Genomic DNA, 13,314 nt, shown 5'->3' with positions numbered 1-13,314 from the left:
CTTTATTTACCTTGAGGTTTGGGTTTAAAAATATGATGATATTTTCTTGTGGCTTTGGAACCAGAGGAGATAACCCCACGTGGGGGGGGAGAAGAAATGCGTGGAAAATGCTGCAGGAGTTTTCTTAAAGGGGGTTTTTAATGATTTATTTTATTCCATGGAGAGGAAGCCAGGTCACCCAGCACATGCAGGCACCCACGTACCTCCCTGAGCACCTTTATCAGGGAGCTGAGAGGCATTGCCAACCCTCTAAGTCATCACTGGCTTCGTGGAGATCATTGTCTTTGCCCAAAGAGATGATTTTATTGCCGTGTTCCATCCCTGCTCCTGAGTGCTTTTCTAAATCCCCTTTCACATGGCATCCGCCTTTCAATGTATTTTAATTTGATTTTTTTAGGGAGTGTAAAGTAGGTTTCTGGCTTTTGCATTTTTGAAGGTGATGTTTAAAGGGCTGGACTCACACAGAGAGAACTGGGGGAAAATGCCCATTCCCATTGCACCCAACTCTGCTCAGTGCCAGCAATGCCCAAGGAGCCTTGAGGTGCTCCAGTGATGGTCTGGGACAGCCCTGTGTCCCTTCCAGAGCCAGGGGTCACTCCCACCCCATCGTGCCTGGTGTCTCCAGGGCCCGACCATCCACACTGTTCTCTGCAAAGAGTTTTATTCCCTCCTTCTCCTGCCTTTCCAGCTGAGGCCAAGCCAGCCCCTGTCACAGCCCGGTGTCACCCTCCAGGCCTCGCCGAGGGCCAGCTCTTCTTCCCCGTGCAAACCCCAACCGAGCTGGTGTTTTGGGTGGCTTTGTGCTTTTTCCTGGCAGGAAAGAAACCACCCCAAGCCCCTTTTGTGTGCCTCAGTGGGGTGTCGGGCAGCAGGAGGAGGTGTCAGCCCAGCCGGGATCCGCCCCGGCAGGGGCTGGTTGGACCGGTCGGGCTGGCTCAGCGGTGCCCGTGGCACCCAGACACGCTGTGTTCGCCCCTATCTCGGCTCCCTCCCCTTCCCCAGTGTGCCAGCTCACCTGCTGCTGGGTGTTAAAGCCTCATCTCAATTACAAGTCATTAGCCACCACCCAAGAAAGGGCCACCCAGCCTGTGGTGGCCCGGTGCCACCCTGGGTGCCCGGCCCCGCTGCCCCGTGCCAAGGCAGCACCTGCAGTGCTCCCAGCCTGGGTTTATCACTGATTCCTCCCAGAGGGATCTGGATTAACCCAAGGGAGCTGTGCACAGAGACAAGGGGAGCCAAACCCCACGGCTGCCGTGGCTCCAGCCCTGCCGTGCTGACCCAACGCCTTTGGAAGAGCAGCCACTGGCTGGTTTTGGAGCTACTCCCCGAGCCAGTGTCCCTGTGTGTGTCAGGGTCCGAGCAGCAGTGACCTGAAGGGGCTGGTGTTCTGTGGGATGGGGTTCCATTCCATGGGAGCTTGGCCACGGGGCTGCACTTGCCGGCTCTTCCGCAGGCAGGGATGAGCCCATTCCGCCTGCAGTGCATCCAAGGGGTGGGAAGCAACATGGAGTTAAGGCTTTGCCTTGCCCCCACCAGGGTGTTCCTGGGCTCACCCAGCCCCTCACAGCAGGTGACAGTCCCTGCCCATCCCATTTCCCTGCCCCGGGTCCCAGAGCTGCAGGAGCTGGGAAGAGCAGGCTCGGGCACGAGCCTGCCAGAGCTCACGTAGGCAGGAGGTGCTGCTGCCTCTCCAGGGTGGAAAAGGATGGGATACATTCCCCTGGCACGGTGGGCAGTGACCAGGAGCCAAAGGCATCACCAGCAGGAGACATGGCTGGTTTAAGCCATGAATCCTGAGAGCCCCTTCCCAGCCCCCCGAGACTCCCAAGCAACAAGGAGCCAAACACCAGCTCCCACCTCCCGCAAGGAATTCAAACACAATTAATTTTTTAACCTCTAAAGAAGTTTGATGTGCTGCCCTTGCACTAGGGGTGCAGTGACCACCGAGGTGGCTGCCACTTCAGCACGGGAAGGGTTTATAAAACATCCTCACGGAGCCTTTAGGGATTCGAGGATCCCTGGAAAGCAGCACACAGGGGCAGGCTGGGTTCATGGGCAAGAACTCGTGGTCCTTGTGTGGCTGAGGGCACATCCCAGCACCCCAGCACAGCCTCCCACCATCCAGCAGAGACAGACACCAATTCCAGTGGTGCTGAGCCCTGTCAGGTCCCTCACAGGGCTCCAAACGAGCTGAAATGATCCCAGTCAACAGTCAAAGGTCCCTCTATAACCCAGCAGGGCTGATCTGTGCCTTGATGAGCTCCAGCACTTGCCTACAGGGGAAAAAAACACTTATTAGATTAAAACCAAGCCCCTCTTCATGAATCCTCTCCCTCTTCCCAAGCCCAATCACTTTAAAAGGCAGAGATGGAAAAAAAAAATCCCGGGATAGGTTTAAAGAGACTTACCCCTTCAACAGGAGATACTTCAGCCTTCTGTAACTTTACAAATAAACTTTGCTTTATAAGTTTGACTTGTGGCACAGTTTTGGCAAATTCACCCCTTAAATACACCATTTCCTGCATTCTTGATTGCTATCAGAAGGCTTGGGAAAATATACAGGTGGATGGAATAAATTTTAACTCTTTGCTCCCCTCCGAATCAGAAAGCAGCTGGTCTAATGGAGAGTTCAGGGCTGCTCCAGAAAGGATCAATATTCCCAGATGGAGAACAGATCTCTGCTCTGGCAGCACAGGGAGATGCTCGGGATGGGCTTGGAGGAAAATAGGAATTAGGCCTAAAGGAAAGAGCTGGAAGTCAGGCTCAAACATTATAATGCATTATATTATGTTATATTGTGTTATATTATATGTATTGTATGTAGTATATATTATATTATTTGTATTATATTACATTGCACTGCATTAATATCTTACATATTATAAATAATCCTATTATTTCCCAATTATTTCCTCTCCATCCACCACTCAGATGCTGCCAGAGCTCTTCCAAAACCACTGGAACTGTTGATTTTATTGGCTGCTGTCCCCTCTCAGACTGAAGGGGTTGAGGACCCCCCAGCCCACCCAAGGGTTACTGGGGATGGAGCAGGGGGGAATTAGGGCAGATGATGCTTTGGGGGAGCAGGAGCCACTGGCACGGTTGTCCCAATGCATTTCTGGCTGCTAAATGCAGCAAGCAAAGAGATTTCATTTAAATAAAATTAAAAAAAAAAAAAAAAAGAAAGGAATTAAGGAAAGGAAGCTGTTCCCTTCCCCTGTTCTCCTGGACAAACAACCTCTCTCAGCCCACGTGCAACGACTAATTTCTTTCTGCCACATCAAGATACGGCGGATCTGAATCAGCTGTTTTTACTGGATTCATTTTTTTCCCTCTTTTTTTTTTTTTTTTTTCTGCTTTTGCCAACAAAAGTATTAAGAGGTTCAGCCCTGGAGATGAAAAATGAGCGGCTGGAAGGAACCACAGCCCTCACAGCCCCAGGTGAGGCACTGGGTGAGTCTGGGCTGGCCAGAGCCCATGTTCAGCCAGGAAAACCCAGGCATGGGGAGTCCAGCTTCATTTCCCACAAATGCCAGCGACCCCGCTGGCCAAAGCTTGTCTGGAAAGCCAAATGAATGCAAATAAAGTCATAATAAAAAAAAAAATTTAACAAATTAAAAATTCCAGCGAGGTCTTCTGGGTCTGGACCAAGCATGAGGAGGAAATTCCAGCTCCCTCCATGCCAGTTGCCACCACAGAAGGATGCTGAAAGGTGCCCAGAAAGTCACTGGTAAGAAATGTGCTGTGCAGAGGCTGGGCTGAGTGGGAAGGACACATCCACATTGGGATGGCAGGGCTGCATCCAGCCTTTTTGCCTTTTTTTTTTTTTTCCCTGAGCCTCAGTCTCACTTGAGCACAGGGACAGGAACATCCACAGGACCTGGACATCTGCATCTGTCAGCCAGGACACTGCTGAGGGACAGATGTGTCATGGAGCTCCAAACAGCCTTCCAAGGGGAGCAGGAGCATCCAGGCCTCCCAGAGGAGTGTGAGTGAAGCTGGCAGGGATGCAGGGTCGGGAGCAGGGATCCTGTCTGGACCACGGTGGCTTTGCTGGTCCCCTTGACCCCGTGACTCCGGGGCCAGCAGCCACACAAGGAATCCCCTTCCCAGTGAGCAGAGCCCCAGGACAGCTGGAGAGGGAGGGGATTACTCATCTCCACAGGGTTTGTGGCTCCAGGGACAGATTTTTTCCTCTCAGAGGCCAGCTGGGACCTCGCTGAGTCAGGCAGGGGGAGATGCAGAGGGAGCTGGCGGAGCACTGCTGTCAAACTGAGCTCTGCTGAGAAGGGAGAGGGTTTGCCACGTGCACAAGCCCAAGCCAGGTCTTTCCCAGGGAGCCTGGATGCAGGGAATCCAACATCTCCCTGTCAGTGCCCACCCATCCCCTCCGTGCTGGGGCAGAGGGGGCACTGCTGCCAGTGAACCCTTGCCCTGCCCCAGCCCTGCAGAGGTGATTGCCAGGAACCAAACAAGGCTCCTGGATCACCCCTGTTTCCTCAAAAAGGGCCTGAAGCACCTGGGCATCAGGGCCAGAGCAAGCCCTGTCCCTCTGCAGCTCAACAAAAAGACCTTGGCTGCCTCCTGCCCTCCTCAGGCACCTCTTTAATTGTGGGGACAAGGACTTGGAGTGGGTGGAAGAAGCCAAAAGAGCATCATGGGATTCAGCTTAGGAAGGAGCTGGTGAGACCTTGGGGCTGGGCAGGGCTCGTGCCCGCCGGCCCAGCTCCTGGGAGCAGAGGAGAAGCTGGCCCTGGGCACTGAGAGCAGATCAAAGCACCTGAGAGTGTTTGGAAGTGATGGACAAGACAAAGGGAGAGGATGAGCAGACAGAAACCTGCCCCAGATGGGCTGTGTGGGGCTGGGCTGAGGACAGGGAGGGTGCTCCCTCGGATCTGAGCTCTGCCCTGGATTTATGGAATGACCTCGGGCAACTGCTTTCATCTCATTGTGTCTTGGCAAAACTGGGTGAAACGCTCCTCTCGTGGCTCCTGCTTTGTTTAGGTGGCAAGTGGGAGCACGGGCTGTCACCCAGGGCCTCGTGGGGCCTGTGCCAAGGCTGAGCTGCTCCAAGTCCAGCTTGACACAGTAGCCTCCAGGCTCAACCATCCCAACACTCCACATCCACTCTCTGCACGCTGGGAATGCCCACAAAGCCCCTGTTTTCTCTCCAAGAGGGCAGAAATGCAGAATTGATTTCAACCCTGGCTCTGCAGCAGGGGGAGGAAATCTGGGCAACACAGGGGAGCTCCTTTTCTCCTTTTCTCCCCATCAGTCCCCCTCCTCGCTCCATCTCTGAGGGGTGGAGAAGCAGTTGAAGAGCCTCTCTGGCCATGTCAGGGAGCAGGACAAGGAGCTGGGGGCAGGAGCAGTTCCCTTTAGGGCCCCAACCCTGTGGACTCGCACCCTGCTCTGCACCAGCCGTGCTTTGCCCCTTCCCATCTCCCAGGACCCATCCCACCACCCATCCCTCATGGATGGGGAGAACCCAGGCACCAGAGGGGAGAGAGGAGCTGAAAAGGGACCTGAACCAAAACCCACACGCTCCTGGTTTCCTGGGAATGGTTTGCAGTGACCACAGGAAGCAACACACAGGTCTGGGCAGCTGCCCCAGCCACTCTGCGGGGCCACAGCCGCGGGGTCACAGCCCTGCCGTGGCCCAGGACGTGGCACGGGTGGCACTGCCAAGGAAATGCACAGTGGGAAGGCAGGAGGGAGGCACCGACCCCAGCACCACCATTCCAGTGGTGCCCACGGAGCACCCCCGCTCCCCTCTGCCTCCCTCTCTGCTTGCACCGAGACTCTGCAGGACCTTTTCCACTTGGAGAAGCCCCTTGTTTGGCAGCAGAACCAGCTGGAGAGCTGGAGCAGCACCACGTCTGCTTGGCACAGCGGCCAGAGAGCAGCGCGGTCCCCCAGCTGCCCCCTCGCTGTCCATGCCCTGGCACAATCCCATTTTCCTCGGCCGGACCCACCTCCCGCCAGAGCAGGGAGCTGATCCCGCACTGAGCGGCTGCACCGCCCCCAACTCCCAGGGAAAGAAAGTGGGGATGAGAAGGGAGCAGGGGCCAAAATCCCGGGGCACCCGTCCCGTCCCGGTTGTGCAACAACCCCCGGCCCCTGCCCGGCTTTGAAATGCAAAGGCAGGGAGCTCTGCCGCGCTCGGGCAGCGCCGCTGCGGGCTGAGGCAAACAAAGTGCACGACACAACCGGGCTGCAGTTTGCTAATCAACCAGGCAGATTCAGACCGAGAGGCATCTCGCATGTAAATGGCGTTTACCGCTAATTAAATGCACAAAGGAGATTTTTTTTTTTTTTCCAGGCATCCCAGGTCGCTCCTGCAGAGTCTGAACACCCACACGAGCACACACCCAGCGCCTCTGCACGACCAGGCCTTTTTTTTTGCGCACAAAGCAGTTCATTTCCATGCGCGTGGATTGGGCAACGCCGCCATTCCCATGTCCCCCTCCCTGCTCCTGCCCAGGACTCACGTGCTCGTGGGTGGCAGCGGGTCTCAAGTCTCCCAGTTTCACCCCCATGTCCACTTTTGGGGCTTCTGGATGGGAATCACAGCACTGGAACAGCTCCTTGAGGTCTTGCAGGCATTGGGCTCCTGCAGGTTTGGGGCAAACAGTTGGTTTGAGGGACAAGACCCACGAGGTCCCGTCTGCCAGAGGCAACCCTGAGGTCCAGCCACTTGCTCTGGCCACTCAGCACAGGTACCCCAGGGTGCCAGTGGCCACAGGAGAAAGTCCTGTGAGGAGAATGTCACCCGTCCTGTGGGGACACGGCACTGGTGATGCTCCACGAGCCACATCAGGGCTGTGCCAGCTGCTCTGGGTCAGCACCAGCCCGGTCAGGGTGTGCCACACACCAGTGCAGGCGCTCAAGGGGTGTCCCAGGACTGGAACTTTCCTCTTCCCAACTGGCTTTGAGGCTGCTGTGACCTGACACCCTCCAGGAGCCACCCCTGCCCAGCACCCCCAGCCCGAGGGCAGGCAGGGGCACGGGAGGACGAGTCCCTCGCTGTGACCTGTTCCCTGCCCCGCTCCCGAGGCTGCCTGCAAGCTAACCAGGATAATTGGGAGAGGAAAGCTTGGGGTCAACGAGCAATTCCCTGTGGTGTGCAGCCAGCCTGCAGGACAGAGCGGTGAGCACTGCCCTTAATGGTGGTGAATACAAATCACCTGTTAAACTTACCTGAAACTGCAGTGACTTCAGAGCGAGGAGGAGGAGACAGCCATGAAACCAGGCTGGCCTTTTCCTAGATCTTGTCCTGGAGTGGTTTTACCAGCAGGGCCCCACGTCCCCACCACGCCAACTGGCCGGGCAGGACGGGGTGGTTGACCCGGGGTGATGTGCAAAGAGGCAGCACAGCCCCAGCTGCACGTGCAGACCATGAACTCCAGTGCTCCCAGTGATGCTGAGCAGCTCAGGGCCACCCCCATCCCAAAATCCCACTGCTGCTGCCCTGTGGAGGGGTGAAGAGTCCCATTCCTTCGAGGCACAGATTCACCCCTGAGCATCACCCGTGTTTGCAGGGTTTAACCTGAGTGAGCTGCCTGCCTGGGAGCAATCACTGGGCTGCCAGGATGGCACAGGACACTTTGGGGGGCATTAGAGGGGGGGTGGCAGTGGCAGCCAGCGAAGGCTTCAAGGCCCAGAGCCATGGGCAGACATTCCTGATGCTTCCTGACACAGCAGAGCCCTGTGTCCGTGTCGGGTGCAATTAGGGAATGATCAAACTGCTCATTTTGAGGCAGTGGGAGGATAAAAACTCAGGATGCAGAGCAGTGCTAGCACTTGGGATGTCTGCAGGCCTGAGAAGGGGGAATTTCCAAGGGTGAAAAGTTAAATGGTGAAACCAGCACTGGCAGTGAGGGTGGGAAGGGGCTGAAAGCAGCCAGGCTGCAGGTGACAGTGGGCACAGGATCTCGGAAGGCAGGCTCTGGAGGGGGTAGGGGGCTGCTGGAGTCATCCCACCCTGCACAGTGATGGTGAGGGGCAGGAGCGACATTCCTGGGTTTCCCAGCCATGTTCCAGAGCCCAGCCCACCCGAGGGAGATCCAGGGGATGGCCAGGAGACTCAGGGGATGGCCAGGAGACAGACACCACTGCATTTCACAACTGCAAATGGCTCGTGCTCCCCCCCCCCCCCCCCCCCCCCCCCGCCGCCACCACCCACATTTGGGGTGTGTTTGTAATCTCTAGACGTCGAGTTTGTATCTCCTGCTCATCTCCAGTCGAAACATTCCTTCTTGTTTACTGGTCCTCTCCCAGTCACAGGCTCCCAGTCAAGCAGAGGAGCTTTCATTTCCTAGGGACATCTTGCATTCATTAGGACATGTTGTTATTGACTTACAAGGCTGCTAATTCTCAAGGTCCAATTCAGCCCTCAAAACCACTAACATGTGTGCTGGGGAGTTGCTACATCGCTGCCACCAGCCAAGTGTGCTCAGCAGGCACAAAGGGAGCCCAAATTTAAAGCCATCTTCTCCATCACCTCGCTGGCAGGGAGGTTTGGGTCCTCTCTGCTGATGCTCAGGAGCTTCAGCCCTAAAGGGCACCTGCATCCCATGCAGGGATGGCTCTGCCTGAGGCACAGCTGCCAGGGCAGCTCAAATATTTGCCCTCTGCAAACGGGAGCGGCGGGTCCACGAAAAGCAGCCGCGATGCCGGGGGAGATGCTGTGGGGTGATGGGGACACCTGGTCCCCCAAAGCAGCGCCTGGCTGCGGGCACAGGGGACACACAGGCAGCCCCCCAGACTGGGAGCAGAGTGTGGTGACCCTGTGGGGTGGGAGAGTGAACTCTGGCTCCCAGGGCTGCACCGCGAGACAGCGCCGGCAGACGCGTCTTAGGAGGGAATTCAAGTGGTTTGAGAAGTTGCCTCAGCCACGGATGAACTGCACCAGGCAACCACAGGTGGGCTCCTTGTCTGGGCCCAGCATTAGGTAAAACAGGTTTGCTTAACTCCCCATCTCGGGGTACTTCTCCCTGCCTGTGGTACCCGGGGAGCCGGCGGGGAGGGGCAGCTCCCGAGGTGCCCCCGAGCAGCCCCACCGACTATATATAGTGAGCCCGAGCTCTCAACTCGAGCCCCCGGGGGCACTGACTCACCCACAGAGGTGGATTAAAGCCGGGTGGCTGAAGCAATTCCAGCCCCCAGCTGCCGGCCCCACCCCGGCCGGGAAGCTGCAGCCCCCACAGCGGCGATGGCTGAACCACATGGAAGCAGCGCCGGAGCCGCCGTGTTTACAGGCTGGGAATGAAAGCAGGGCTGGGAGCCTGTGCAGAGCCAGCCCGGCAGCCACGGGATCCACAGGCTCCCCGCCACGATGGCTGGATGATTGGGATGATTGGGGATGAATGGGATGATGGGGAGGATTGGGATGGCGGGGGGAGCAGGAGCAGGACCAGGGGAGAGGCTGAGGGGGATGTGGTGGATGCACCTGCACAAGGACCACTCTTGGAGGTGACCTCTTGACTACTCACAGCCTTGAGAGTGCTTTTTCCTTGGCCAAGAAGCTGAGACCTTGTGCAAAGCTCAAGGGAAAAGAGATGGAACTGCACCCACAACCTCTGGGCCAGCACTGGGCTGGTACAAACCACATCCCCACTCGCCACCTTCCCTTCCTCAGCTTTTGCAGGTTTGGGTGGCACTGGGGGCAGGAACCCCCTTCTCTGGTTGTCCATAGCCTGGTGTGGGACCAGGAGCTGGGGCTCCCAGCATATGAGGGTGGCCAGGGATCACACAGGGTGGCTGAAAGTCCTTCAGAGAGGGATGGAAAATCCGCTTCTCTGAGGCAGAGGTGCTGCAAAGGCCTTGTTTGGGGCCACCTGGAAAGGGAGAGCCAGGAGCAGAGCTCCCAAAATCATCCACTCTGCAAAGGTGGTTTTGGGTGCCAGCTGGAGGAGCCTGATGTGGGACAAAGAGCAGCATCTCCCATGACCCAGCTGCTGGCTGGGACAGCCCTCATTCCCAAGCTGAGCCTGGCCCAGCATACATCAGCAAAGCAAACTCCATATCATTATCCCCCCCCTTTCCAAGCAGTTACCTGAGCAGAGCAGAGGAATTATGGCAGCCAGGAATAGCATTGGATCCCTGAGGTGTTCACACAGGGCACGGGGGCAGGAACACTGCCTGGCACATCTTCACACACACACAGGAGCTGCTCAGGTCGCTGGAGCACAGAGAGAACAGGGCCCAAATCCACATGTGAACGAGGAGAGTCACAGGATTTGCATCCTGAGGTTCAGCTGCAGTGCAAGACACTGGGGAACAAGGAGACTTCCCGGCCTGCAAGAAGTCTGGGTGTCTCCATGTGCTGCAGGAGCCAACCCTGCCCAGCTGCTGGGACACAGCACAGCCTCGGGCAGCACAGGGAGCAGCACCACCTTCCCCCAGGGATGCTGCATCCCAGGAATGGGCTCCTTGGGCAGCAAGGCTGACCCTGCTGCTGCGGTGCCGAGGTCCTTTTAGAAATCAAACTCCTGGAGTGCTTTGGGAAAGGCCAAGAGCTGCTCTCAGAGCTCCTTACCGGGACCAAATTCCAGGAAACCCAGCCTTGGGCTCCTTCAAAAAACTGATTCTCAGGCCATGGCTAAGGGGACTGGAGTTCATTACCATGTGTAATGAACTCAAGCAGGACAGAGGCATCTCACACAGGCAGGGGTAGGGCAACCTGTAATTAAAGGGCTCAGCTAATTCTCCCTGGGTTCAGGTCATCACTGCACTGCCCCTCAGAGCACTTTATCCTCAGAAAATGCCAATCCCAGCCACTGCTCTTGAGTGACTGCTGAGTACATGAGTGACACCAGGCCCAGTGAACCACCTGCTGATCAATACCAATATGGGACATGTCACCACAGGGCTGGTGACCTTAAAGGATGGCATTCAGCAGGTTGAATAACCAAAAAGGTCCCTTTTGGCATTAAAAATCTACATCTCACCATTGGAAAAGCAATCCCAAAAGTCTCCAGTCAGGAAGACACATCTCCAAATGCAGCTGTTCACGGAGCCATGTGGATCTTCAGAGGCCCAGGAGAGGTGGGAGAGGGTCTTCCCAACACACAAACCCATCCCTTGAGAAAGCTCAACGGCACCAAATTGTTTTAAAAGGCCTTAAAAACCAGCAGCTGAAAAATCTAACTGGATCATTTCCTCCTGGACATATTTGGGAATGTATTTATTTTATATCTCGTGAAAAAAAAAAAAAAAAAGAAATTCCAGGATGTAAGTGAGAAGCCAAGAAATAAAAAAAAAAATTTAAAAAAAAAAAAAGAGGAGGGGGGGGGAAAGAAAGAAAACAAATTTGAACCGAGGCTGTTTTACGTGCAGTATTAAATCTCCAGCACACAATGAATCATGTAGTCCTGGGTCTAACAAGGAGGACTCCAGAAAGTCTGTAGCATGAAGGAGTCACTGGAGACTCTAAGAAATATGACAAGCTCGGTCCAAAGTGCACAAAAGAAGGGTTTTGGGGTTTTTTTTAGTAAAGGGGAAAGAAAAGGAAAAAAAAATCTAATGGTAAGGGAAAAAAACCCAAACAAAACAAACCCTCTGAAATTACAGTCCTACAACAGCTTCATTTGTATAATCCCTCTGTTCCAGGTCCCAGGAGGGTGTTTATGGGGGGACAGGGCTCTCACCAGCCAGGATGAGCACCCAGATCCCAGAGAGCCAGGGTTGGAGCCCAGGGAGTCACCAAACCTGTTCCCTCACCCCAGGCAGGCTGGTGTTTACAGGACAGAGGTGTCTGAGAGCTCTGACACGTCCCTCACCCCCCTGGGGGCAGTTCCCCAGCAGCTGGGGATTTTTCCTGACATCCAGCCTGGATCTGCACCTCTGGTTTTCCTCTCCCTGGACAGCAGTTCCCCTCACAGAGATCCTTGCCTTGTTTCTCCAGATGATGCTCCCTCTCCTTTCCTTTGTCCTGCTCCGGGCTCCCAGTCTCTCCTCTCTCCTAGGAAATTCCAGGAGTAGTCACTCACCTCTGAGGTTTGACCTTGTGGCCTCCAGCCCTGACTGCCCCTCTCAGGGCAGACACACAGGACAGCACGAGGCAGGAAAACCCTGGGGGAAACCTCTGCCCTCCTGCAGCTCTGGCAAAGCCTCTCCAGCCTCTTCCTGTGCTGGGGACAGGCATGGGAAGAGACTCCCTTATCCATGAGCTGGACAAGGCAGGAGCCACATTCCTCTCTTCGGGGCTGGAGATCCTAATGGATGGAGCTGGAGGAAGATCCAATGTGCTCCTAAGGTTGGTCTGGGTCTGGAGAGAGGGCATGGAGCCAAAAGCTCTGCAGGATCTGAGGTACCCAAGAGCCCTGGGAGTGATGCCGAGCGAGCACAGAGGCAGAGCCTCCTCCAGAGCCCCTGGAAACCAGCAGAGAGAACCAGCCCCCAGCACAGCAGAGACCCTTGGGCATGGTCCCACCATGGCCCCCCACTGTCCTACAGAGATGCTGCTTTATCTGCCACCCAAAATCAGCCAGTGCTGCCCCACGGCACAGCGACACTTCCCCGTTCCCGAGGCAGGGAGCAGAGTCACCTTCATCTCCAAACCTGCTCCAACCCCTGTTCCCCAGCTCAGGCTGCCCTTCTGTTCCCCAGAGCAAAACCTTGGGATCTGCAGCAGCAGCAGGGAGCTGTGGATCCTGCAAAGAGCAATCCCTCCCTCCTGCCAGGGGGTCATTTCCCTTTGTGCCAGGACAAGGAGCAGCCGAGCTCCAGAAGTTTGCCCTCACATGGACTGGGGGGGGGGGGGGTGAGCCCAAAACCCCCATCATTCCTTAGCCCAAAGCAGCCACATCAACACAGGAATGTCACTCCTTGCCCAGTCCCACCAAGCTCCAACTGGGGCCATCAGCCTTTATAAAACATGGAAGGGAGAGTGCACAAGTCAGCAAAGGAGTGGGGCAGGTGGAGGAGTCTCCAGAAGGAGGGAGCTGCCCCTTTTTTTTTGGTACAAGAGGATGAGGGAAGAAAAACATGAACCTGTCACTCGGCTCAGCCTGGCATCAGCTGGGCACTTGCCAGGCAGCAAAACACTCTGTGGTTTCACTCCATCCCCACCATCACAGGCCCTGCTTGGGAGCTCCCTGGCTCCTCAGAGGGACTTTGATGCAGGATGGATACAGCAAAAAAAACCGGGGAGGGGCAGAAAGCTCAGCCCGTGGGCATGCACAAGCACAGCAAACTCGTTCCTTGGCCTTTCATCTGCTTAATAACATGCTTTCTGTGGCATCTACAGAAACCTGCTAATAGCAAAGAATATGAGCTCGTCTAAAACAGGAATCCACCTTCCCCGTGTGT

General features: G+C 55.9%; 1 long non-coding RNA gene across 1 annotated transcript; it reads right to left on the bottom strand.

The window, feature by feature from the left end:
- Nucleotides 1–1,959: 1,959 nt before the first annotated feature.
- LOC135402279 (uncharacterized) lies at nt 1,960–9,040 on the bottom strand. The gene is made up of 2 exons (XR_010425072.1): nt 6,492–9,040; nt 1,960–2,273 (listed from the first exon to the last, which is right to left on the bottom strand). It is a non-coding gene; the product is annotated as an uncharacterized LOC135402279 (long non-coding RNA).
- Between the last annotated feature and the right edge of the window lie 4,274 nt (nt 9,041–13,314).

The sequence above is a fragment of the Pseudopipra pipra genome, chromosome 24 (assembly GCF_036250125.1).
Source record: "Pseudopipra pipra isolate bDixPip1 chromosome 24, bDixPip1.hap1, whole genome shotgun sequence".
Lineage (NCBI taxonomy): Eukaryota > Metazoa > Chordata > Aves > Passeriformes > Pipridae > Pseudopipra > Pseudopipra pipra.
This window is presented reverse-complemented; position numbering and strand designations above follow the sequence as displayed.